The sequence below is a fragment of the Nomia melanderi genome, chromosome 1, assembly GCF_051020985.1.
Source record: "Nomia melanderi isolate GNS246 chromosome 1, iyNomMela1, whole genome shotgun sequence".
Classification (NCBI taxonomy): domain Eukaryota; kingdom Metazoa; phylum Arthropoda; class Insecta; order Hymenoptera; family Halictidae; genus Nomia; species Nomia melanderi.
Genome location: NC_134999.1, coordinates 138,243 through 161,287, shown reverse-complemented (window position 1 = coordinate 161,287; position 23,045 = coordinate 138,243). Strand labels below are relative to the sequence as shown.

The 23,045-nt window shown below is 55.9% G+C and overlaps 1 non-coding gene and 2 pseudogenes across 1 annotated transcript; all 3 read right to left on the bottom strand.

The window, feature by feature from the left end:
• Nucleotides 1-6,985: 6,985 nt before the first annotated feature.
• Nucleotides 6,986-7,165, bottom strand: LOC143175914 (U2 spliceosomal RNA; annotated as a pseudogene).
• An 8,100-nt stretch (nucleotides 7,166-15,265) lies between these two features.
• LOC116434496 (U2 spliceosomal RNA) lies at nucleotides 15,266-15,446 on the bottom strand (annotated as a pseudogene).
• A 2,001-nt stretch (nucleotides 15,447-17,447) lies between these two features.
• Nucleotides 17,448-17,630, bottom strand: LOC116434208 (U2 spliceosomal RNA). Its single transcript, XR_013000686.1, has one exon. It is a non-coding gene; the product is annotated as a U2 spliceosomal RNA (small nuclear RNA).
• Nucleotides 17,631-23,045: the final 5,415 nt, after the last annotated feature.

The window sequence follows — 23,045 nt, the reverse complement described above, 5'->3', positions numbered from 1 at the left end:
CAGTGTCCCTATAATTACTTTTTCCTAGTCAAAACTCCAGTCATAGATAATAGTATAGTTAGTACGGATAAAATAGAGCATAAAACAAAAATAATAAATATGTACACGAGCTCGCGAAATGTAGTCAATAGATAAAATAGAGTAGAACAGCTGTATATACAAAAAAAAAGAAAAAAGAAACAAATAAAATAAATAAATAGATAGATGGGTAAGTAGAGAAGAAAATAAATAAATAAATGACTACTTAGGTGAATAAATTAATAGTAAAATAAAATAAATAAATGAATAACCAATAAATAAATAGGTAAATACGTAACTAAATAAATAAATAAAATGAGTTCCATAACTAAATAAGATAGGCTGTTTAACTAGACTAGATTAGTAGAATAGGGTCACGTAGGTTTAAAATATTAAAATGTGTACTTACACTTCCGCAGTCCCCTGGTGGTTCCGCTACTTACGTCGGAGGAGTTGACCCCCGCAGGTTCCTACTAGGTCGGCCCGGATCAGGGGCTGGGACATCCTCGGCGAGTGCCTCGCGATACTGGCGAACTCCCGATACGTGCTCCACGTAGATATCCCGGCTCCACCGGACAGTCTCCGACACAATGAGCCGGCGCATCAGAGATGCATATCGGTTACCGATACGCAAAATATTCAGCACCGACTCATTGGCCGGATCCCACGAGCCGAGAGCACCAACGACGATCGCGGAGACAGCCACCCGATAACCGCGCCCTCCGAGAACGTTGGCCAGGGGCTTATACTTTTGTATCTTTCGCGCCCTGGCCTAGTCGAACGAAATATATTCGTTCTCGAAGGGCACGGTAACAACGACGATGACGATGCTCCTTGAGGGCTCGTGCCTGACGACGATATCAGGCCTCAGAGCCCCCAGATCCCCGTCGATGCACTCGACCGTCCGGTTTACCCTTACTTCCCCTGGGAGCCGGCAGGCCTTAGCGATGCGGGAAACCACCGCATCGTGGCGGACTTGCCAGGCCGCCGAGTGCGGACGGCAGTGGCAAAGGACGTGGGGAAGGGATTCGAGCTCCGCCCCGCATCGCCGGCAACGCTTATCACCCTCACCCCAGCGTCTTGCCCCGTTGAGAGGCAAGACGTCGAGGCGAGCTCGGTGTATGAAGCGCCAATCGGCGAAGCGGGTGAAGTTGCCGCCACGGAGGAAGTGGTTTGAGGCACCACTCCGCGACGACACCCCGAATACCTTCCCCAGGTCCTTCTTGCGCTGAAGGCGCTGATGGTAGAATTCTACCACTGCCATCCGCAATCGGCAGATAATCTGGCCCCTCGCCACCGGCGGAACTATGGTCTCCCGATCGCGAGAACCCCTGAGCCTAATCGCGAGCTCAGATCTCGCCTCGCTCCACTGCCAACGCAATCCGAGCAGGTCCCGACTCCTGCGTGCCGCGTTCCGTGCCCTCGACCACAGCGAAGAAACGTCCCCCCCGTCCCTGGCGAAGTACCCCTCCAGCGAACCAGAGAGGTACTCGGCCAGGTCATTGTTCGACGGGTTGGTATGGCCGATTTTCCTGGCTACAGCCTCGCGCAGCGAGTTCCAGGCCAACTCCCTGACCACCGCATCATCCGCCGTCAAAAGACGGAACGCATGAGCGATGGTCAGGACGTCGGCCATGTCAGCAAGCGGAAGCAGTCCACATCCCCCCCTACTGGGTGGGAGGTAGACTACCTCCGCGCTGGCCCGCTGCGGGAGGTTGAGCCAGGATTTGGCCATACGTCGCACTTGTTTGTCGACTTCGACTAAGGGACGTTTCTCCACGTGGGCTCCCCGCAGGTAGAAGTCGAGGCGTGGCAGTATAAAAGCTGCCACGGTCTCGGCCTTCTGCCACGGGGCCAAGAGGGAACGGTCGACGGCCTGCAGGTCCTGGACCAGCTCGTCGATCGTCAGCAGTGGGGTTTGACGGACCTGAAACCCGGTGGGAACACCCAGGTGTTCATAGGGCTCACCGGCCACCAGGGCGCGCATTTGCTGACCCTGGATGGTGAAGCGAGTGGCACGGATCCCGCGCGGCCCCCTGCCACGATGGTGGAGGGTCGCGCATTTTGCGGGATTAAACCGCAATCCGATGCCACTCGCCGCAGCATCCACTGCCTTTAGCAGCGTTTCCATGCCCTCCGGGGTGTCGGCGATCAACGCGAGATCGTCCGCGTACGCCAGGACACAGTGCCGATGGCCGTGCAACGTGTAACCCGCCGAGGTTCCGGTAGCTGCGCGCAGCACCGGTTCCAGGGCGAGGTTAAACGCCACAGGGCTCATCGGACAGCCCTGGCGCACCCCGGAGAGGATGGGAACGGTGTCGGTAAACCCATCGGCGGTCGGCACCCGTGTGGTGCAACCGTGGTACATACTCTTCAGAATATTCTGAAGAGTAGAGGGAACCCCGGCCTCCACGAAGGATTGGTAGATGGAAGCGTGGGGGACCGAGCCGAACGCGTTCGACAGGTCCAGCCACGCCACCACCACCTGACGCCCCCACCTGCGAGCGTCTGTAAGGGCTCCCTGCAGCACGAAGTTATGTTCGTAACACCCCTCGTACGGCAGGAAGCCCTTTTGCGCGGGACTTAGGCGCTTATTTTTGACCGACCACGCGACGAGACGGTCAGCCAGAACAGCGGCGAAGAGCTTCGGGGTCGTATCGGACATGGCCAGCGGTCGCCAGTTCGACAGGTCGTCGCGATCGCCCTTTTTGTGCACGAGCACAGCGTTGGAAGTTTTCCAACACGAGGGGACCGACTCCAGACGAAGACATAGATTAAACAAAGAGGTCAGCAAATGCGACCCCGGATCTGCCCTTTTCAGATCATTGTAAGTTAGACCGTCGGGACCGGGCGCAGAGTTTGTCATACGCCTGATCCGACGATCTACCTCACTCACTTCGAAGAGCTTCACCAAGGCCACATTGCTGGCCTCGTCTGGAGCCTCGATGGAAGGCGGGGGAGGCCTAGCTCCCAGGTTCCCCGCCGGTGAGTACATGTTGAGGAAGTACTCGTGTACCCTGTCCTTTGGCACTTTGCAGTGCAAGGACGGGCCCATGAGCACCTCCTGAACAGCACGCCGACGGTTCTGCCTGAAGAGCCGTTGTATACGCGTAGCCTCCCTCACCTGGTCCCCCCGCGTTGGTCCACCTGCCAACACAGGACGATCGCGGTGACCGTTCGAACCGCGAGCCGCTTGGTCGCCCGACACGTCCCTAGCTCTCGCACGCTGTTGGGGCCTATCCGTCCCGCCCCCTCTCGTGGTCGGTCCCTCGACTCTGAAGCCCTGAAGGTATGCTGCGATTTCCCTCGCAACATCCTCCAGCTGCTCCAGGGAGCCAGCGTTCTGCGCCATTCCGATCAACAACTCTCTCTCCGAAGGAAACGCTTCCCCGACCAAAGGCCGGATGGCGTCCCTTCTTCGAGAGGGCTGCCCGGATGCCGCAGGTAGCCTGGGCTCACGAGGTCCCGAGGCACGCGAGGGTGCGGTCGGTCTGCGACTTCTCGCAGGTGCGGTCGCCTCCGTCGCGGAGGCAGGAGCACCCCTCACGGTTGCATCCACGGGGACGGGCCTCCGATTATCCCTCCCCGCGCGATTCAAAACTACCCCTTCCCGCAAGGTAGAAATGGAGCCGGGGGCACTACGGGGGACGCTCGGGAGTCGCGTGGGGCTAGCAGGTGTTACGCTACTCACCGAGGATTCTCCGGAGCACCCTGCTCCAGGCCGATGCGCACTGTTGTGCGCAACGCTGTTGTTATTGTTGCTGCTGCTGCTGCTGCCCGGTGGCGGCCGGGCGGGGGACTTTTCCCGCGGTGGTTGGGCGGGCGGAGGCGTCGTCCTCTTCACTGGCGGCAGCGGCTGCGCCTCCTCGTTGGACGACGAGCTGGACGACGGGATCCCGCGGTGGTGGCGTCGGCGGGATCCAGCGGCGATACGCCACGGCTCCGGTGATGATTCCGGGGTTACGGCTGCCCCGGCCGGCTGCGGCACCTCCACCTCTTCGATGGGTGGGAGGAGCGGGGCCGCTGGAGATGGTGGTAGCGGCCTGGCCACCATCGCTCCTCCCACGATAGGCAGGGGGGTCATAATCGGCCCCCCGCTGCAGGTGGTGGTAACGGTGGAGGTGCATAACGTCACCATACTCGCCGATGTTACCGGAGACGGAGCCCCCTGCTCGCCGCGGATGGTCGGCGGCGTCCTGGGGCTCCGGTGCTTCCTCGGTGGGGGGCTGCGCTTGGGTGGTGTGGGCCCGGGCGTTGTAGGGATGGCCCGGGTTCCTGGACGCAGCCCCCTTTCCGGTATGGCGTCAATCGGCGAGGGAGGTGACGTGTGGGAAGGGGCGCCCGCTGTGACGGCGGCATAGGATGGTGAGGCCGCCGTCCTTACCCCCGAGGGTTTTCGCTGTGCGGCCCGAGGTGGTGTGGGGCCGCTGGAGCGACTCTTCCTTCCCTCCACCGCCCTGGGTGATGGTGTGTGGGCGGTGGGAGTCCCTCCAATTCTCGGGGGCGTTCTTCTGGCTCCGGTCGGAGCCGCTACCGTCCTCCGGGTGGTGGTGGTGGCAGTTCTTCTGCCCACCTCCACCGGGGCTTTGGCACCCCTCATACCCCGTGTCACCCGCCTTTGGGTGGTGGCAGGCGGGCTCCTGACGGGCGGGGTTCTTGCGGGAGGGGTGCCAGTCGACCCCCTGGTAGCGGGGGCCGCTCTTCTGCCCGGTGGGGTGGGCCTCGTTGCGGTAGCGGCTAAGGGACCGGAGCCTCTCCTCGTAGCAGGCGCCCTTGCAGCCGGCGGCGATGTCCTTGGGGCAGCCGACCCCGATCGCCGCGGCGGGCTGCCGCTCTTCTGGACCGGTGGCGTCCCCTTAGGTCTGGGGTAGGTTGGTTGGGTGGGGGGCGGGGGCGCGGGCCGGGCACTGGTGGTGGGCCCGATCGTGATCGTTAGCGTGGGAGTGCCGGACGGCGGCGTGCGATACGACGTCGTCATAGCCGTCGCCGCCGCCGTTACCAGCACCCCACGCAACGTAGTTTGTTTAGGGGCCCGCGCCTTGCCCCCCGTCGCCACCGGTCTCGTGGTCGTCGTCTTCGTCGTCGTCCTCGTTGTTGTCCCCGTTGTTGTTGCTGCTGTTATTGCCGCTGCCGCCCTTGTGCGCCGCATCGCGCAGGTGGTGATGGCCGTCCCCGTAGAATCCCTCGCCGATGAAGGGGTGTGGGTGGGCGGGGGCGGGGGCGGCGACATCGCGGCGCACGTCGGTTGCGGGGGCGGGGACTGGGCCGCCAAATTGGCAGCAGCTAACGCAGCAGCGCGCGGTTCTGCGGGGGCGGATGTCGCGGAACTCCCCCGACGCGAGGTGTTGCTTGGACCGGTCGCACCTGTCACGGGAGGTGCACAAGTCCCACTCGGACTGTTCTGTTGAGCGGAACTATGTATATGGCCGTGGTGCAGCTTCACCACCTTGAGTGGATACCTCCCGTCGCCGGTGAAGCTGCACTCACGGCACTTGTATGTTACTGCAACGCCCGGATGATACTTCCGGGCGTGCTTCGTCAAGTCCGAGTGGGACTTGTACACGCCACTGATCCTGATCCCGGGGACACCGAAGCAGGCAGGGCATCGGAACTCCGCCGGGAAGGGAAACTCTATCACCAGGGCGAGATTATTACTCCCCTCGGTAGTGCAGGAGGTGATCGTCGCACTATCACCGCGGTCCTGCATCGCTCTTAAGACTAAGTCCTACGCTACGAGTGAGTCAGAAGAAGAAAGTGACAGAGTGGCTGTGGCAAATATTTCTAAGTGCCACAGCGAGGCGAAACGGGGAAGATAGACTAAGTGGGAATGACAGAGGAAGAGAAGAGAAAACTAAGTTAAAAGCGACAGAAGGAATACCGCCACGCGCTAACACCCTACTGACTCCGCCGGCGCTAAGTCCGGTGTCGAAGACTGCCTGGAAAAATGACAGCCTCCGACGTGGCAGTCGGTAGGGAGACTAACGGATGACGGTTGCGGAGGAGTGCAGCGATCTCGATGGAGGAAGAGCGACGGAATCGCCCACTCCACCGAGGACTGCACGGGGGTTGCACCGCAGGCGGGCCGACCTGACGTCCACTCACTAACGGGTGAGTGGAGTCAGCCTCCACGCGGGCGGTGACTGAAGGGAGAAGAAGGAGGTGGAGGCGCCACTCGACTCGGACCTCACGCGTCCCGGTCCGTTGACACACCTCAACGGATGGGAGCGATCGGTGGAGCGGGTGGACGCGTAGGGGTAAGGTAGAGGACTACCGACGATGATTCGAGCACCGCAGACGGCTGGAGACCGGCTGCGTTACCCTCCTCACTGCCGGGGGGATAGAAAGAAAAGAGAGACTCACTCGGCGCAGGAGTCCAGCGATGCAGGAGCGCTCTCCGAGGGGAATAACACCTCGCTCCTGATTCCTGATCCAGCGGTGGTAGAGGTGGATCAGGCGAGCCGTCCTTCCCGTCGGGGTTGCCGATGGCCAAGGCCTGGTGGGTCGTTGCGGTGTTGGGTGACCCACGTAGAGGAAGACCAGGGTGTCCAGGCAGGCCAGGGATGGTGGTTGGTCCTGGGTGAAGTCCTGGACCCTCGGTAGACCCTGGTCGTCCTCTCCCTCGACTGTCCTCGGAAGCAGGATGCGTGGTGGTGCGCAGGTGGAGGTGCGCCGGTGGTCCTCCCGCGCAGGTGGGCGGCGCAGGTGTTCTCCCGCGCAGGCTCGAACCGGTCCCGCGGCGAAGGCACTTATTACACTTCACCGCACAACACCTCGAGCACTGATCGCGTACAGACCTTGCCGCGCACACGCCCGATCGCAACTCGGCCCGCACTGTTGCGTAGTACCGCGGCGGGTGAATTTACCGCGATTTCGGGTACTTCGCGGAGTCAGAATACCAACAGGGACTATTTTTGGAGTCCAGCGAGCCGATCCGGCTATTAGAAAAGGTAGGGAGCTCAATTGCAGCGCAAATTGAGCCGTTTCCGGCGGCACTGCAGTGCCGGACCGACTCGCGGCGGAAGTGGAGCGAGCCCCAGCGATCCGCCTGACTCCAAAAATCAGGTTAATATTCTGACTCCGCGATGCGGAGTGTATCAGATATTAAGCTGATAAGAACAGATAAAAGCGCTTTATTCACAAAGAATGTTCCCCCAGCCTTACATTGTTTGGCTGGGGGTGGGTATACATAAGCGCCTTTATGGCGAAGGCTATATCCAATGTTACTTTGATATACATATACATATATACATCTTAGGTTAATTAATTATATACAATTGTGGCTTATATTTATAAATTTTGTAGGTACATGCACATGAATAAATAAATATAAATAATTTAAACGTAAATAAATAAATAGAATAGATAGATAGATGAGTAAATAAATAATAGGGAAAGAAATAATAAGAAAAGAGATAGGAAGAGTGGTGGTGATGCATGTACATATAGATATAGATATTATGAGTGGACGTGGTGCTCGATTGCATGATTATTATTGTCACGGCCACTACCGGGGTCTTAATATACCCGGTCCTTCGCCATTAGAACTAAGGAATTAACAAAATACAATAAATGATAGACAGACAAATAAATGCATGAATAGAGAAATAAATAAATACAGTGAATGAATAAATAGAAACAATAAATGAATAAATAGAAACAATAAATAAATAAATACATACAATAAATAAATAGATAGAAAAAATAAATAAATAAATAAATAAATACAGTAAATAAATAAATAGAAACAATAAATAGTAAGTACAATAAATAAATAAATAGGGACAATAAATAAATAAATGAATACAATGGATAAATAAATGAATACAATGGATAAATAAATAAATACGGTAAATAAATAAATAGATAAATGTAAATAAATACAATAAATAAATAAATATAGAGAGTTAAGTAGATATAATAAATAGATAGCGAAGATAGGTATTTATAGTAGCCGGGGCGCATGCGCGGCAACAAGTGCTTAGAAGCGGTAGACAGGCGGGGGGGGCAGGCAGTGTAAGCGGTGTTAGTGTGTAAGGTAGGGTAATGTAAGTACTTGGCTGGCTAAAAGAAATAAAAAGAAAACGAAGTGGTATCTACTAGTCAATTGTTAAAAGTGTTTAAAAGAAAAGAGAAGCCCGAGAATTAATAAATCAATATATACTTAAGCCTGGTAAAATAGATTTAATAGATAAAATAATAAGAAAGAAAGTTAGGAGTTCTATGTCTATGTATTTGTAAAACCTGCGCTCCGTTAGTCTTATTAGTGTATAGTCTAGTCATTAGTAAATAAAATATTAAAAGTTAAGATAGCTAATTGAGTATTTAAAAAGAATGAGGGAAAAATAGTTGGCAAGAGTAAAATAGTCAGGTAGGTTAGATAAGTTAAAAATAGATTAATAAAAGGAGAATATAGAGCTAACTAAATAAAAAAAAAAAAAAAAAAAGAAAAAAAAAAAAAAAAAATGCATGAACGAAGAAAAGAAAAGAAAAAGAAAAAAAAAAAAAAGAAGAATAATGAAATAAATAAATAAATAAATACACAATTAAATAAATAAATAAATAGATAAATCTGCCAATTTGGCAGGTTCATTGCCAGACATGCCATTAAAAGTAGTTAAATTGACTAGGCTAGTTTAGGCTAAAGTCGCACGGTTTAAAATTATTTGTACTTACATTCCCGCTGCACTTCCCAGGGTCATCCACCGCTTAGGTCAGGGGAGTTCACCCCCGCAGTTTCTAGATAGGTCGGCCTGAATCAGGGGCCGGGACATCCTCGGCGAGTGCCTCGCGATATTGGCGAACTCCCGATACGTGCTCCACGTAGATATCCCGGCTCCACCGGACAGTCTCCGACACAATGAGCCGGCGCATCAGAGATGCGTATCGATTACCGATACGCAGAATCTTCAGCACCGACTCATTGTCCGGATCCCACGAGCCGAGGGCACCGACGACGATCGCGGAGACCGCCACCCGATAACCGCGCCCTCCGAGAACGTCGGCCAGGGGCTTATACTTTTGTATCTTTCGCGCCCTGGCCTCCTCGAACGAAATATACTCGTTCTCGAAGGGCACGGTAACATCGACGATGACGATGCTCCTTGAGGGCTCGTGCCTGACGACGATATCAGGCCTCAGAGCCCCCAGATCCCCGTCGATGCCCTCGACCGTCCGGTTAACCCTTAATTCCCCTGGGAGCCGGCAGGCCTTAGCGATGCGGGAAACCACCGCATCGTGGCGGAGTTGCCAGGCCGCCGAGTGCGGACGACAGTGGCAAAGGACGTGGGGAAGGGATTCGAGCTCCGCCCCGCATCGCCGGCAACGCTTATCACCCTCACCCCAGCGTCTTGCCCCATTAAGAGGCAAGACGTCGAGGCGAGCTCGGTGTATGAAGCGCCAATCGGCGAAGCGGGTGAAGTTGCCGCCACGGAGGAAGTGGTTTGAAGCACCACTCCGCGACGACACCCCAAATACCTTCCCCTGGTCCTTCTTACGCTGAAGGCGTTGATGGTAGTATTCTACCACTGCCATCCGCAATCGGCGGATGATCTGGCCCCTCGCCACGGGCGGAACTATGGTCTCCCGATCGCGAGAACCCCTGAGCGTAACCGAGAGCTCAGATCTCGCCTCGCTCCACCGCCAACGCAATCCGAGCAGGTCCCGACTCCTGCGTGCCGCGTTCCGTGCCCTCGACCACAGCGAAGAAATGTCCCCCCCGTCCCTGGCGAAGTACCCCTCCAGCGAACCAGAGAGGTACTCGGCCAGGTCATTGTTCGACGGGTTGGTATGGCCGATTTTCCTGGCTACAGCCTCGCGCAGCGAGTTCCAGGCCAACTCCCTGACCACCGCATCATCCGCCGTCAGAAGACGGAACGCATGAGCGATGGTCAGGACGTCGGCCATGTCAGCAAGCGGAAGCAGTCCACATCCCCCCCTACTGGGTGGGAGGTAGACTACCTCCGCGCTGGCCCGCTGCGGGAGGTTGAGCCAGGATTTGGCCATACGTCGCACTTGCTTGTCGACTTCGACTAAGGGACGTTTCTCCACGTGGGCTCCCCGCAGGTAGAAGTCGAGGCGTGGCAGTATAAAAGCTGCCACGGTCTCGGCCTTCTGCCACGGGGCCAAGAGGGAACAGTCGACGGCCTGCAGGTCCTGGACCAGCTCGTCGATCGTCAGCAGTGGGGTTTGACGGACCTGAAACCCGGTGGGAACGCCCAGGTGTTCATAGGGCTCACCGGCTACCAGGGCGCGCATTTGCTGACCCTGGATGGTGAAGCGAGTGGCACGGATCCCGCGCGGCCCCCTGCCACGATGGTGGAGGGTCGCACATTTTGCGGGATTAAACCGCAATCCGATGCCACTCGCCGCAGCATCCACTGCCTTTAGCAGCGTTTCCATGCCCTCCGGGGTGTCGGCGATCAACGCGAGATCGTCCGCGTACGCCAGGACACTGTGCCGATGGCCGTGCAACGTGTAACCCGCCGAGGTTCCAGTAGCTGCGCGCAGCACCGGTTCCAGGGCGAGGTTAAACGCCACAGGGCTCATCGGACAGCCCTGGCGCACCCCGGAGAGGATGGGAACGGGGTCGGTAAACCCATCGGCGGTCCGCACCCGTGTGGTGCAACCGTGGTACATACTCTTCAGAATATTCTGAAGAGTAGAGGGAACCCCGGCCTCCACGAAGGATTGGTAGATGGAAGCGTGGGGGACCGAGCCGAACGCGTTCGACAGGTCCAGCCACGCCACCACCACCTGACGCCCCCACCTGCGAGCGTCTGTAAGGGCTCCCTGCAGCACGAAGTTATGTTCGTAACACCCCTCGTACGGCAGGAAGCCCTTTTGCGCGGGACTTAGGCGCTTATTTTTGACCGACCACGCGACAAGACGGTCAGCCAGAACAGCGGCGAAGAGTTTCGGGGTCGTGTCGGACATGGCCAGCGGCCGCCAGTTCGACAGGTCGTCGCGATCGCCCTTTTTGTGCACGAGCACAGTGTTGGAAGTTTTCCAACACGAGGGGACCGACTCCAGACGAAGACATAGATTAAACAAAGAGGTCAGCAAATGCGACCCCGGATCTGCCCTTTTCAGATCATTGTAAGTTAGACCGTCGGGACCGGGCGCAGAGTTTGTCATACGCCTGATCCGACGATCCACCTCACTCACTTCGAGGAGCTTCACCAAGGCCACATTGCTGGCCTCGTCTGGAGCCTCGATGGAAGGCGGGGGAGGCCTAGCTCCCAGGTTCCCCGCCGGTGAGTACATGTTGAGGAAGTACTCATGTACCCTGTCCTTTGGCACTTTGCAGTGCAAGGACGGGCCCATGAGCACCTCCTGAACAGCACGCCGACGGTTCTGCCTGAAGAGCCGTTGTATACGCGTAGCCTCCCTTACCTGGTCCCCCCGCGTTGGTCCACCTGCCAACGCAGGACGATCGCGGTGACCGTTCGAACCGCGAGCCGCTTGGTCGCCCGACACGCCCCTTGCTCTCGCACGCTGTTGGGGCCTATCCGTCCCGCCCCCTCTCGTGGTCGGTCCCTCGACTCTGAAGCCCTGAAGGTATGCTGCGATTTCCCTCGCAACATCCTCCAGCTGCTCCAGGGAGCCAGCGTTCTGCGCCATTCCGATCAACAACTCTCTCTCCGAAGGAAACGCTTCCCCGACCAAAGGCCGGATGGCGCCCCTTCTTCGAGAGGGCTGCCCGGATGCCGCAGGACGCCTGGGCTCACGAGGTCCCGAGGCACGCGAGGGTGTGGTCGGTCTGCGACTTCTCGCAGGTGCGGTCGCCTCCGTCGCGGAGGCAGGAGCACCCCTCACGGTTGCATCAACGGGGACGGGCCTCCGATTATCCCTCCCCGCGCGATTCAAAACTACCCCCTCCCGCAAATTAAAAAAAAAGCCGGGAGCACTACGTGGGACGCTCGGGAGTCGCGAAGGGCTAAGCGGTGTTACGCTACTCACCGAGGACGCCCCGGAGCACCCTGCTCCAGGCCGATGCGCACTGTTGTGCGCAACGCTGTTGTTACTGTTGCTGCTGCTGCTGCTGCCCGGTGGCGGCCGGGCGGGGGACTTTTCCCGCGGTGGTTGGGCGGGCGGAGGCGTCGTCCTCTTCGCTGGCGGCAGCGGCTGCGCCTCCTCGTCGGACGACGAGCTGGACGACGGGATCCCGCGGTGGTGGCGTCGGCGGGATCCAGCGGCGATTCGCCACGGCTCCGGTGAAGAATCGGGGCTAACGGCTGCCCCGGCCGGCTGCGGCACCTCCACCTCTTCGATGGGTGGGAGGAGCGGGGCCGCTGGAGATGGTGGTAGCGGCCTGGCCACCATCGCTCCTCCCACAATAGGCAGGGGGGTCATTATCGGCCCCCCGCTGCAGGTGGTGGTAACGGTGGAGGTGCATAACGTCACCATACTCGCCGGTGTTACCGGAGACGGAGCCCCCTGCTCGCCGCGGATGGTCGGCGGCGTCCTGGGGCTCCGGTGCTTCCTCGGTGGGGGGCTGCGTCTTGGTGGTGTAGGCCCGGGTGGTGAAGTGGTGGCCCGGGTTCCTGGACGCAGCCCCCTTTCCGGTATGACGTCAATCGGCGAGGGAGGTGACGTGTGGGAAGGGGCGCCTGCTGTGACGGCGGCGTAGGATGGTGAGGCCGCCGTCCTTACCCCCGAGGGTTTTCGCTGTGCGGCCCGAGGTGGTGTGGGGCCGCTGGAGGGACTCTTCCTTCCCTCCACCGCCCTGGGTGATGGTGTGTGGGCGGTGGGAGTCCCTCCTACTCTCGGGGGCGTTCTTCTGGCTCCGGTCGGAGCCGCTACCGTCCTCCGGGTGGTGGTGGTGGCAGTTCTTCTGCCCACCTCCACCGGGGCTTTGGCACCCCTCATACTCCGTGTCACCCGCCTTTGGGTGGTGATAGGCGGGCTCCTAACAGGCGGGGTTCTTGCGGGAGGGGTGCCAGTCGACCCCCTGGTAGCGGGGGCCGCTCTTCTGCCCGGTGGGGTGGGCCTCGTTGCGGTAGCGGCTAAGGGACCGGAGCCTCTCCTCGTAGCAGGCGCCCTTGCAGCCGGCGGCGATGTCCTTGGGGCAGCCGACCCCGATCGCCGCGGCGGGCTGCCGCTCTTCTGGACCGGTGGCGTCCCCTTAGGTCTGGGGTAGGTTGGTTGAGTGGGGGGCGGGGGCGCGGGCCGGGCACTGGTGGTGGGCCCGATCGTGATCGTTAGTGTGGGAGTGCCGGACGGCGGCGTGCGATACGACGTCGTCATAGCCGTCGCCGCCGCCGTTACCAGCACCCCACGCAACGATGTTTGTTTCGTGACCCGCGCCTTGCCCCCCGGTGCCACCGGTCTCGTTGTCGTCGTCTTCGTCGTCGTCCTCGTTGTCCTGGTCCCCGTCGTGGTTGTTGCTGTTGTTGTTGCCGCTGCCGCCCTTGTGCGCCGCATCGCGCAGGTGGTGATGGCCGTCCCCGTAGAATCCCTCGCCGATGAAGGGGTGTGGGTGGGCGGGGGCGGGGGCGGCGACGTCGCGGCGCACGTCGGTTGCGGGGGCGGGGACTGGGCCGCCAAATTGGCAGCAGCTAACGCAGCAGCGCGCGGTTCTGCGGGGGCGGATGTCGCGGAACTCCCCCGACGCGAGGTGTTGCTTGGACCGGTCGCACCTGTCACGGGAGGTGCACAAGTCCCACTCGGACTGTTCTGTTGAGCGGAACTATGTATATGGCCGTGGTGCAGCTTCACCACCTTGAGAGGGTACTTCCCATCGCCGGTGAAGCTGCACTCACGGCACTTATACGTTACTGCAACGCCCGGATGATACTTCCGGGCGTGCTTCGTCAAGTCCGAGTGGGACTTGTACACGCCACTGATCCTGATCCCGGGGACACCGAAGCAGGCAGGGCATCGGAACTCCGCCGGGAAGGGAAACTCGATTGTCAGGGCGAGATTGTTACTCCCCTCGGTAGTGCAGGAGGTGACTGTCGCACTATCACCGCGGTCCTGCATCGCTCTTAAGACTAAGTCCTACGCTACGAGTGAGTCGAAAGAAGAAAGAGAGACAGAGTGGCTGTGGCAAATATTTCTAAGTGCCACAGCGAGGCGAAACGGGGAAGATAGACTAAGTGGGAATGACAGAGGAAGAGAAGAGAAAACTAAGTTAAAAGCGACAGAAGGAATACCGCCACGCGCTAACACCCTACTGACTCCGCCGGCGCTAAGTCCGGTGTCGAAGACTGCCTGGAAAAATGACAGCCTCCGACGTGGCAGTCGGTAGGGAGACTAACGGATGACGGTTGCGGAGGAGTGCAGCGATCTCGATGGAGGAAGAGCGACGGAATCGCCCACTCCACCGAGGACTGCACGGGGGTTGCACCGCAGGCGGGCCGACCTGACGTCCACTCACTAACGGGTGAGTGGAGTCAGCCTCCACGCGGGCGGTGACTGAAGGGAGAAGAAGGAGGTGGAGGCGCCACTCGACTCGGACCTCACGCGTCCCGGTCCGTTGACACACCTCAACGGATGGGAGCGATCGGAGGAGCGGGTGGACGCGTAGGGGTAAGGTAGAGGACTACCGACGATGATTCGAGCACCGCAGACGGCTGGAGACCGGCTGCGTTACCCTCCTCACTGCCGGGGGGATAGAAAGAAAAGAGAGACTCACTCGGCGCAGGAGTCCAGCGATGCAGGAGCGCTCTCCGAGGGGAATAACACCTCGCTCCTGATTCCTGATCCAGCGGTGGTTGACGTGGATCAGGCGAGCCGTCCTTCCCGTCGGGGTTGCCGATGGCCAAGTCCTGGTGGGTCGTTGCGATGTTGGGTGACCCACGTAGAGGAAGACCAGGGTTGTCCAGGCAGGCCAGGGATGGTGGTTGGTCCTAATTGAAGTAGTCCTGGACCCTCGGTAGACCCTGGTCGTCCTCTCCCTCGGCTGTCCTCGGAAGCAGGATGCGTGGATGGCGCAGGTGGAGGTGCGCCGGTGGTCCTCCCGCGCAGGTGGGCGGCGCAGGTGTACTCCCGCGCAGGCTCGATCCGGTCCCGCGGCGAAGGCACTTATTACACACTTCACCGCACAACACCTCGAGCACTGATCGTGTACAGACCTTGCCGCGCACACGCCCGATCGCAACTCGGCCCGCACTGTTGCGTAGTACCGCGGCGGGTGAATTTACCGCGATTTCGGGTACTTCGCGGAGTCAGAATACCAACAGGGACTATTTTTGGAGTCCAGCGAGCCGATCCGGCTATTAGAAAAGGTAGGGAGCTCAATTGCAGCGCAAATTGAGCCGTTTCCGGCGGCACTGCAGTGCCGGACCGACTCGCGGCGGAAGTGGAGCGAGCCCCAGCGATCCGCCTGACTCCAAAAATCAGGTTAATATTCTGACTCCGCGATGCGGAGTGTATCAGATATTAAGCTGATAAGAACAGATAAAAAGGCGTTTATTTCCAAAACATGTTCCCCCGACCTTACAAAGTTCGGCCGGGGGTAGATACAATAACATTACGCCTTTACGGCGAAGGTGGCTGATAAATATAATATAAAATTAACTAGTATCTATGACTAGTATTTACATATTATTGTGGGCGGCTAATTATGTAAATAGATAAAAAAAAACTAAATAAATATATAAATAAATAAATAAATAATTAAATAAATAGCTAAATAATTGCAAATAAACAAATAAATTAAGAAACGAAAAGACAGATAATCAATTCGATAAATATAAATATTAAAATCAGTGGACCCGCTTCAGGTCTAATTTGCCCGAGCCTTCGCCAGTAAGAATTAAATAAATTAAATAAATATAGCAAACAGACAGATAAATAAGTAATCAATAAATAATAAGTAAATCATAACTAAATAGTAAATCATAAATAAATAAAAAATAATACGTAAATGAGAATTAACTAATAAATAACATATAAACATAAAAAGATTTTATATAAATAAATAGCTATAGGGAATATGTTAGGCGTGCGCGCGCGCAAGGGTGCATAGTGGGAAGGTCGTATAGGCAGGGGAGGTAGTCAGCAGGTGTTAAATGGAGCTGTCAAGATTAAAATGAAGATAAATAAATATATAGAAAAATAAATCAATAAATAGATAGATAAATAAATAGAAGTAGGTAGGTAAGTACGTTAATATCACAGCAACTTATAGAAAGAAAGAGATGTTAAAAATAAATAAATAGATAAAAATGGACGGTATTTTAGCATGACTAGAAAGAAACCACTAGCTAAATACTACATAAATAAATAAATGATGACTAGAAAAGCAGGAATAAATAGTTAAATAAATAGACTAGACATATAAATACAATAAAATAAAATATAGCATAAAATAAAATAAAATAGCATCAAACAAAATAGTCAAATAAATATATAAAAACTGAATAAATAAGTAGATAAAAACTGAGTATATAGATGAATTGTTAAAATAAATAAAATAAAATAAATTAACATGTGGTTAATATAAAATAAATAATGTAACTAAATAAATAATTAAAATAGATAATTAGTTAAATAGTTATATAGGTAGTTGAAAAGAAGTACTTGTTAGTGGTTAAATGGTTAAAATACAGATAAGTTAGTTGATATAATACAATAATGATTAGTCGATTGGTAAAATATCTAGCTGTGGATATTAATCCTATCTACTTATCCCTTTTGCTGCTCCTCTCTGTCCTATTCCCACTTATGTCGGGGGAGTTACCCCACGCAGGTTCATGATGGGTCGGCCTGGATCAGGGGCCGGGACATCCTCGGCGAGTGCCTCGCGATACTGGCGAACTCCCGATACGTGCTCCACGTAGATATCCCGGCTCCACCGGACAGTCTCCGACACAATGAGCCGGCGCATCAGAGATGCATATCGGTTACCGGTACGCAAGATCTTCAACACCGACTCATTGGCCGGATCCCACGAGCCAAGAGCACCAACGACGATCGCGGAGACCGCCACCCGATAACCGCGCCCTCCGAGAACGTCGGCCAGGGGCTTATACTTTTGTATTTTTCGCGCCCTGGCCTCCTCGAACGAAATATACTCGTTCTCGAAGGGCACGGTAACATCGACGATGACGATGCTCCTTGAGGGCTCGTGCCTAACAACAATGTCAGGCCTAAGAGCCCCCAGATCCCCGTCGATGCCCTCGACCGTCCGGTTAACCCTTAACTCCCCTGGGAGCCGGCAGGCCTTAGCGATGCGGGAAACCACCGCATCGTGGCGAAGTTGCCAGGCCGCCGAGTGCGGACGGCAGTGGCAAAGGACGTGGGGAAGGGATTCGAGCTCCGCCCCGCATCGCCGGCAACGCTTATCGCCCTCACCCCAGCGTCTTGCCCCGTTAAGAGGCAAGACGTCGAGGCGAGCTCGGTGAATGAAGCGCCAATCGGCGAAGCGGGTGAAGTTGCCGCCGCGGAGGAAGTGGTTTGAAGCACCACTCCGCGACGACACCCCGAATACCTTCCCCACGTTTCCGGCGGCACTGCAGTGCCGGACCGACTCGCGGCGGAAGTGGAGCGAGCCCCAGCGATCCGCCTGACTCCAAAAATCAGGTTAATATTCTGACTCCGCGATGCGGAGTGTATCAGATATTAAGCTGATAAGAACAGATAAAAGCGCTTTATTTTTCAACAAATGTTCCCCCAGCCTTACATGGTTTGGCTGGGGGTAGTTATACAGAAGCGCCTTTATGGCGGAGGCGGAATATTGTAAATATTTATAAATATACATATACATATATACATGACTGATCGTGTATCGGTGGCTATACAATATATACACATCGGTAGATTAATAAGTAAACCAGAGAAATAAAATAAGTAAATTGAGTAATAGGAATAAAAGAAATAGATAAATAATAAATAGCAAAATAATTCATAAATGACGAAGTAAACAAGGTAAATAAATAAATAAATAAATAAATCGCAGGTACGTAGATCACATAATAAATAAATAGAAAAATAAATAAATTAAATAAAATAATAAATAAATAAATACATAAATAGAGTAGTTAATAAATAGGTTAGTGCATTATTGTAGTGCATACCTTAGTACATAGTTAATTGTAATAGCCAATGCCGGGATTTCGCCATCCCCGGGCCTTCGCCATTGAGAACAAATAAATAAAATAAATAACAAAATGAATAGAATAAATAGCAAAGCAAGGAGTGAATAAATAACTAGTAAATAAAAAAAAATAAATAGTAAAAAAAAATAGAAAAGAAGACAATTAATATATACAATTAGTTAATTACGTGGATATTACATGTTACTAGTAGGGCGTGGGCGCAGAATCAAGGCCAGTGAGGCAGGGCATGCAAGCATGGGGGGGGGGCAGTCAGATAGGGCAAAAAGATGGGGAAGAAGAAAGAGAGTAAAAAAAAAATAAAAGTATGTTAATAGGTAAAAGAAAAGAAAAGTTGTCAGAAATTAGTGTGTCAGTAATTAAAAGAAGCGGATAGCTTAGTGTATAGAGCCAATGTAATAAATAAATATAATGAATAAATAAATAAATAAATAAAATCCTTCAATAAGATAAGTAGGTAAATAAAATTCAAGAATAGGCTAGATAATTAAATAGAAACCATACATATAATAGATAAATAAGATAAATAAGTAAATAAAATAAATAAATAAATAAATAAATAAAATAAATAAATAAATAAATAAAATAAATAAATAAATAAATAAAATCCATAAGTAAAATGATAGAAATAGATAAGTAAGTAGAATCCATAGATAGAATAACTAAATAAACAAAATCGGATAAATAAAAGAATGAATAGATGCATAGATAAATGAATAGATAAATAGATGTTAGATGTTAGTGTTTAAAATAGATGGCTGTACAGTACTAAGCCTATCCACTTACCTGGTTTTTTAATTTCCTGCTGCTGCCCTCACGCTGTTATTCCTGCCTACATCAGGGGAGTTGGCCCCCGCAGATTTTCTATGGGTCGGCCTGGATCAGGGGCCGGGACATCCCCGGTGAGTGCCTCGCGATACTGGCGAACTCCCGATACGTGCTCCACGTAGATATCCCGGCTCCACCGGACAGTCTCCGACACAATGAGCCGGCGCATCAGAGATGCGTATCGATTACCGATACGCAAAATCTTCAGCACCGACTCATTGGCCGGATCCCACGAGCCGAGAGCACCGACGACGATCGCGGAGACCGCCACCCGATAACCGCGCCCTCCGAGAACGTCGGCCAGGGGCTTATACTTTTGTATTTTTCGCGCCCTGGCCTCCCCGAACGAAATATACTCGTTCTCGAAGGGCACGGTAACATCGACGATGACGATGCTCCTTGAGGGCTCGTGCCTAACAACAATGTCAGGCCTAAGAGCCCCCAGATCCCCGTCGATGCCCTCGACCGTCCGGTTAACCCTTAATTCCCCTGGGAGTCGGCAGGCCTTAGCGATGCGGGAAACCACCGCATCGTGGCGAAGTTGCCAGGCCGCCGAGTGCGGACGACAGTGGCAAAGGACGTGGGGAAGGGATTCGAGCTCCGCCCCGCATCGCCGGCAACGCTTATCACCCTCACCCCAGCGCCTTGCCCCGTTAAGAGGCAAGACGTCGAGGCGAGCTCGGTGAATGAAGCGCCAATCGGCGAAGCGGGTGAAGCTGCCGCCGCGGAGGAAGTGGTTTGAAGCACCACTCCGCGACGACACCCCGAATACCTTCCCCTGGTCCTTCTTGCGCTGAAGGCGCTGGTGATAGTATTCTACCACTGCCATCCGCAATCGGCGGATGATCTGGCCCCTCGCCACGGGCGGAACTATGGTCTCCCGATCGCGAGAACCCCTGAGCGTAACCGAGAGCTCAGATCTCGCCTCGCTCCACTGCCAACGCAATCCGAGCAGGTCCCGACTTCTGCGTGCCGTGTTCCGTGCCCTCGACCACAGCGAAGAAACGTCCCCCCCGTCCCTGGCGAAGTACCCCTCCAGCGAACCAGAGAGGTACTCGGCCAGGTCATTGTTCGACGGGTTGGTATGGCCGATTTTCCTGGCTACAGCCTCGCGCAGCGAGTTCCAGGCCAACTCCCTGACCACCGCATCATCCGCCGTCAAAAGACGGAAGGCATGAGCGATGGTCAGGACGTCGGCCATGTCAGCAAGCGGAAGCAGTCCACATCCCCCCCTACTGGGTGGGAGGTAGACTACCTCCGCGCTGGCCCGCTGCGGGAGGTTGAGCCAGGATTTGACCATACGTCGTACCTGTTTGTCGACTTCGACTAAGGGACGTTTCTCCACGTGGGCTCCCCGCAGGTAGAAGTCGAGGCGTGGCAGTATAAAAGCTGCCGCGGTCTCGGCCTTCTGCCACGGGGCCAAGAGGGAACGGTCGACGGCCTGCAGGTCCTGGACCAGCTCGTCGATCGTCAGCAGTGGGGTTTGACGGACCTGAAACCCGGTGGGAACGCCCAGGTGTTCATAGGGCTCACCGGCTGCCAGGGCGCGCATTTGCTGACCCTGGATGGTGAAGCGAGTGGCACGGATCCCGCGCGGCCCCCTGCCACGATGGTGGAGGGTCGCGCATTTTGCGGGATTAAACCGCAATCCGATGCCACTCGTCGCAGCATCCACTGCCTTTAGCAGCGTTTCCATGCCCTCCGGGGTGTCGGCGATCAACGCGAGATCGTCCGCGTACGCCAGGACACTGTGCCGATGGCCGTGCAACGTGTAACCCGCCGAGGTTCCGGTAGCTGCGCGCAGCACCGGTTCCAGGGCGAGGTTAAACGCCACAGGGCTCATCGGACAGCCCTGGCGCACCCCGGAGAGGATGGGGACGGGGTCGGTAAACCCATCGGCGGTCCGCACCCGTGTGGTGCAACCGTGGTACATACTCTTCAGAATATTCTGAAGAGTAGAGGGAACCCCGGCCTCCACGAAGGATTGGTAGATGGAAGCGTGGGGGACCGAGCCGAACGCGTTCGACAGGTCCAGCCACGCCACCACCACCTGACGCCCCCACCTGCGAGCGTCTGTAAGGGCTCCCTGCAGCACGAAGTTATGTTCGTAACACCCCTCGTACGGCAGGAAGCCCTTTTGCGCGGGACTTAGGCGCTTATTTTTGACCGACCACGCGACGAGACGGTCAGCCAGAACAGCGGCGAAGAGCTTCGGGGTCGTATCAGACATGGCCAGCGGCCGCCAGTTCGACAGGTCGTCGCGATCGCCCTTTTTGTGCACGAGCACAGTGTTGGAAGTTTTCCAACACGAGGGGACCGACTCCAGACGAAGACATAGATTAAACAAAGAGGTCAGCAGATGTGACCCCGGATCTGCCCTTTTTAGATCATTGTAAGTTAGACCGTCGGGACCGGGCGCAGAGTTTGTCATACGCCTGATCCGACGATCTACCTCACTCACTTCGAAGAGCTTCACCAAGGCCACATTGCTGGCCTCGTCTGGAGCCTCGATGGAAGGCGGGGGAGGCCTAGCTCCCAGGTTCCCCGCCGGTGAGTACATGTTGAGGAAGTACTCGTGTACCCTGTCCTTTGGCACTTTGCAGTGCAAGGACGGGCCCATGAGCACCTCCTGAACAGCACGCCGACGGTTCTGCCTGAAGAGCCGTTGTATACGCGTAGCCTCCCTTACCTGGTCCCCCCGCGTTGGTCCACCTGCCAACACAGGACGATCGCGGTGACCGTTCGAACCGCGAGCCGCTTGGTCGCCCGACACGTCCCTAGCTCTCGCACGCTGTTGGGGCCTATCCGTCCCGCCCCCTCTCGTGGTCGGTCCCTCGACTCTGAAGCCTTGAAGGTATGCTGCGATTTCCCTCGCAACATCCTCCAGCTGCTCCAGGGAGCCAGCGTTCTGCGCCATTCCGATCAACAACTCTCTCTCCGAAGGAAACGCTTCCCCGACCAAAGGCCGGATGGCGTCCCTTCTTCGAGAGGGCTGCCCGGATGCCGCAGGACGCCTGGGCTCACGAGGTCCCGAGGCACGCGAGGGTGTGGTCGGTCTGCGACTTCTCGCAGGTGTGGTCGCCTCCGTCGCGGAGGCAGGAGCACCCCTCACGGTTGCATCCACGGGGACGGGCCTCCGATTATCCCTCCCCGCGCGATTCAAAACTACCCCTTCCCGCAAGGTAGAAATGGAGCCGGGGGCACTACGGGGGACGCTCGGGAGTCGCGTGGGGCTAGCAGGTGTTACGCTACTCACCGAGGATTCTCCGGAGCACCCTGCTCCAGGCCGATGCGCACTGTTGTGCGCAACGCTGTTGTTATTGTTGCTGCTGCTGCTGCTGCCCGGTGGCGGCCGGGCGGGGGACTTTTCCCGCGGTGGTTGGGCGGGCGGAGGCGTCGTCCTCTTCACTGGCGGCAGCGGCTGCGCCTCCTCGTCGGACGACGAGCTGGACGACGGGATCCCGCGGTGGTGGCGTCGGCGGGATCCAGCGGCGATTCGCCACGGCTCCGGTGATGAATCGGGGCTAACGACTGCCCCGGCCGGCTGCGGCACCTCCACCTCTTCGATGGGTGGGAGGAGCGGGGCCGCTGGAGATGGTGGTAGCGGCCTGGCCACCATCGCTCCTCCCACAATAGGCAGGGGGGTCATAATCGGCCCCCCGCTGCAGGTGGTGGTGACGGTGGAGGTGCATAACGTCACCATACTCGCCGATGTTACCGGAGACGGAGCCCCCTGCTCGCCGCGGATGGTCGGCGGCGTCCTGGGGCTCCGGTGCTTCCTCGGTGGGGGGCTGCGTTTTGGTGGTGTGGGCCCGGGCGTTGTCGGGATGGCCCGGGTTGCTGTACGCAGCCCCCTTTCCGGTGCGACGTCAATCGGCGAGGGAGGTGACGTTAATGACGGGGCGCCTGCTGTGACGGCGGCGTAGGATGGTGAGGCCGCCGTCCTTACCCCCGAGGGTTTCCGTAAGGCAGCCCGAGGTGGTGTGGGGCCGCTGGAGGGACTCTTTCCCTGTACCACCGCCCTTGGTGATGGTGTGTGGGCGGTGGGAGTCCCTCCTACTCTCGGGGGCGTTCTTCTGGCTCCAGTCGGAGCCGCTACCGTCCTCCGGGTGGTGGTGGTGACAGTTCTTCTGCCCACCT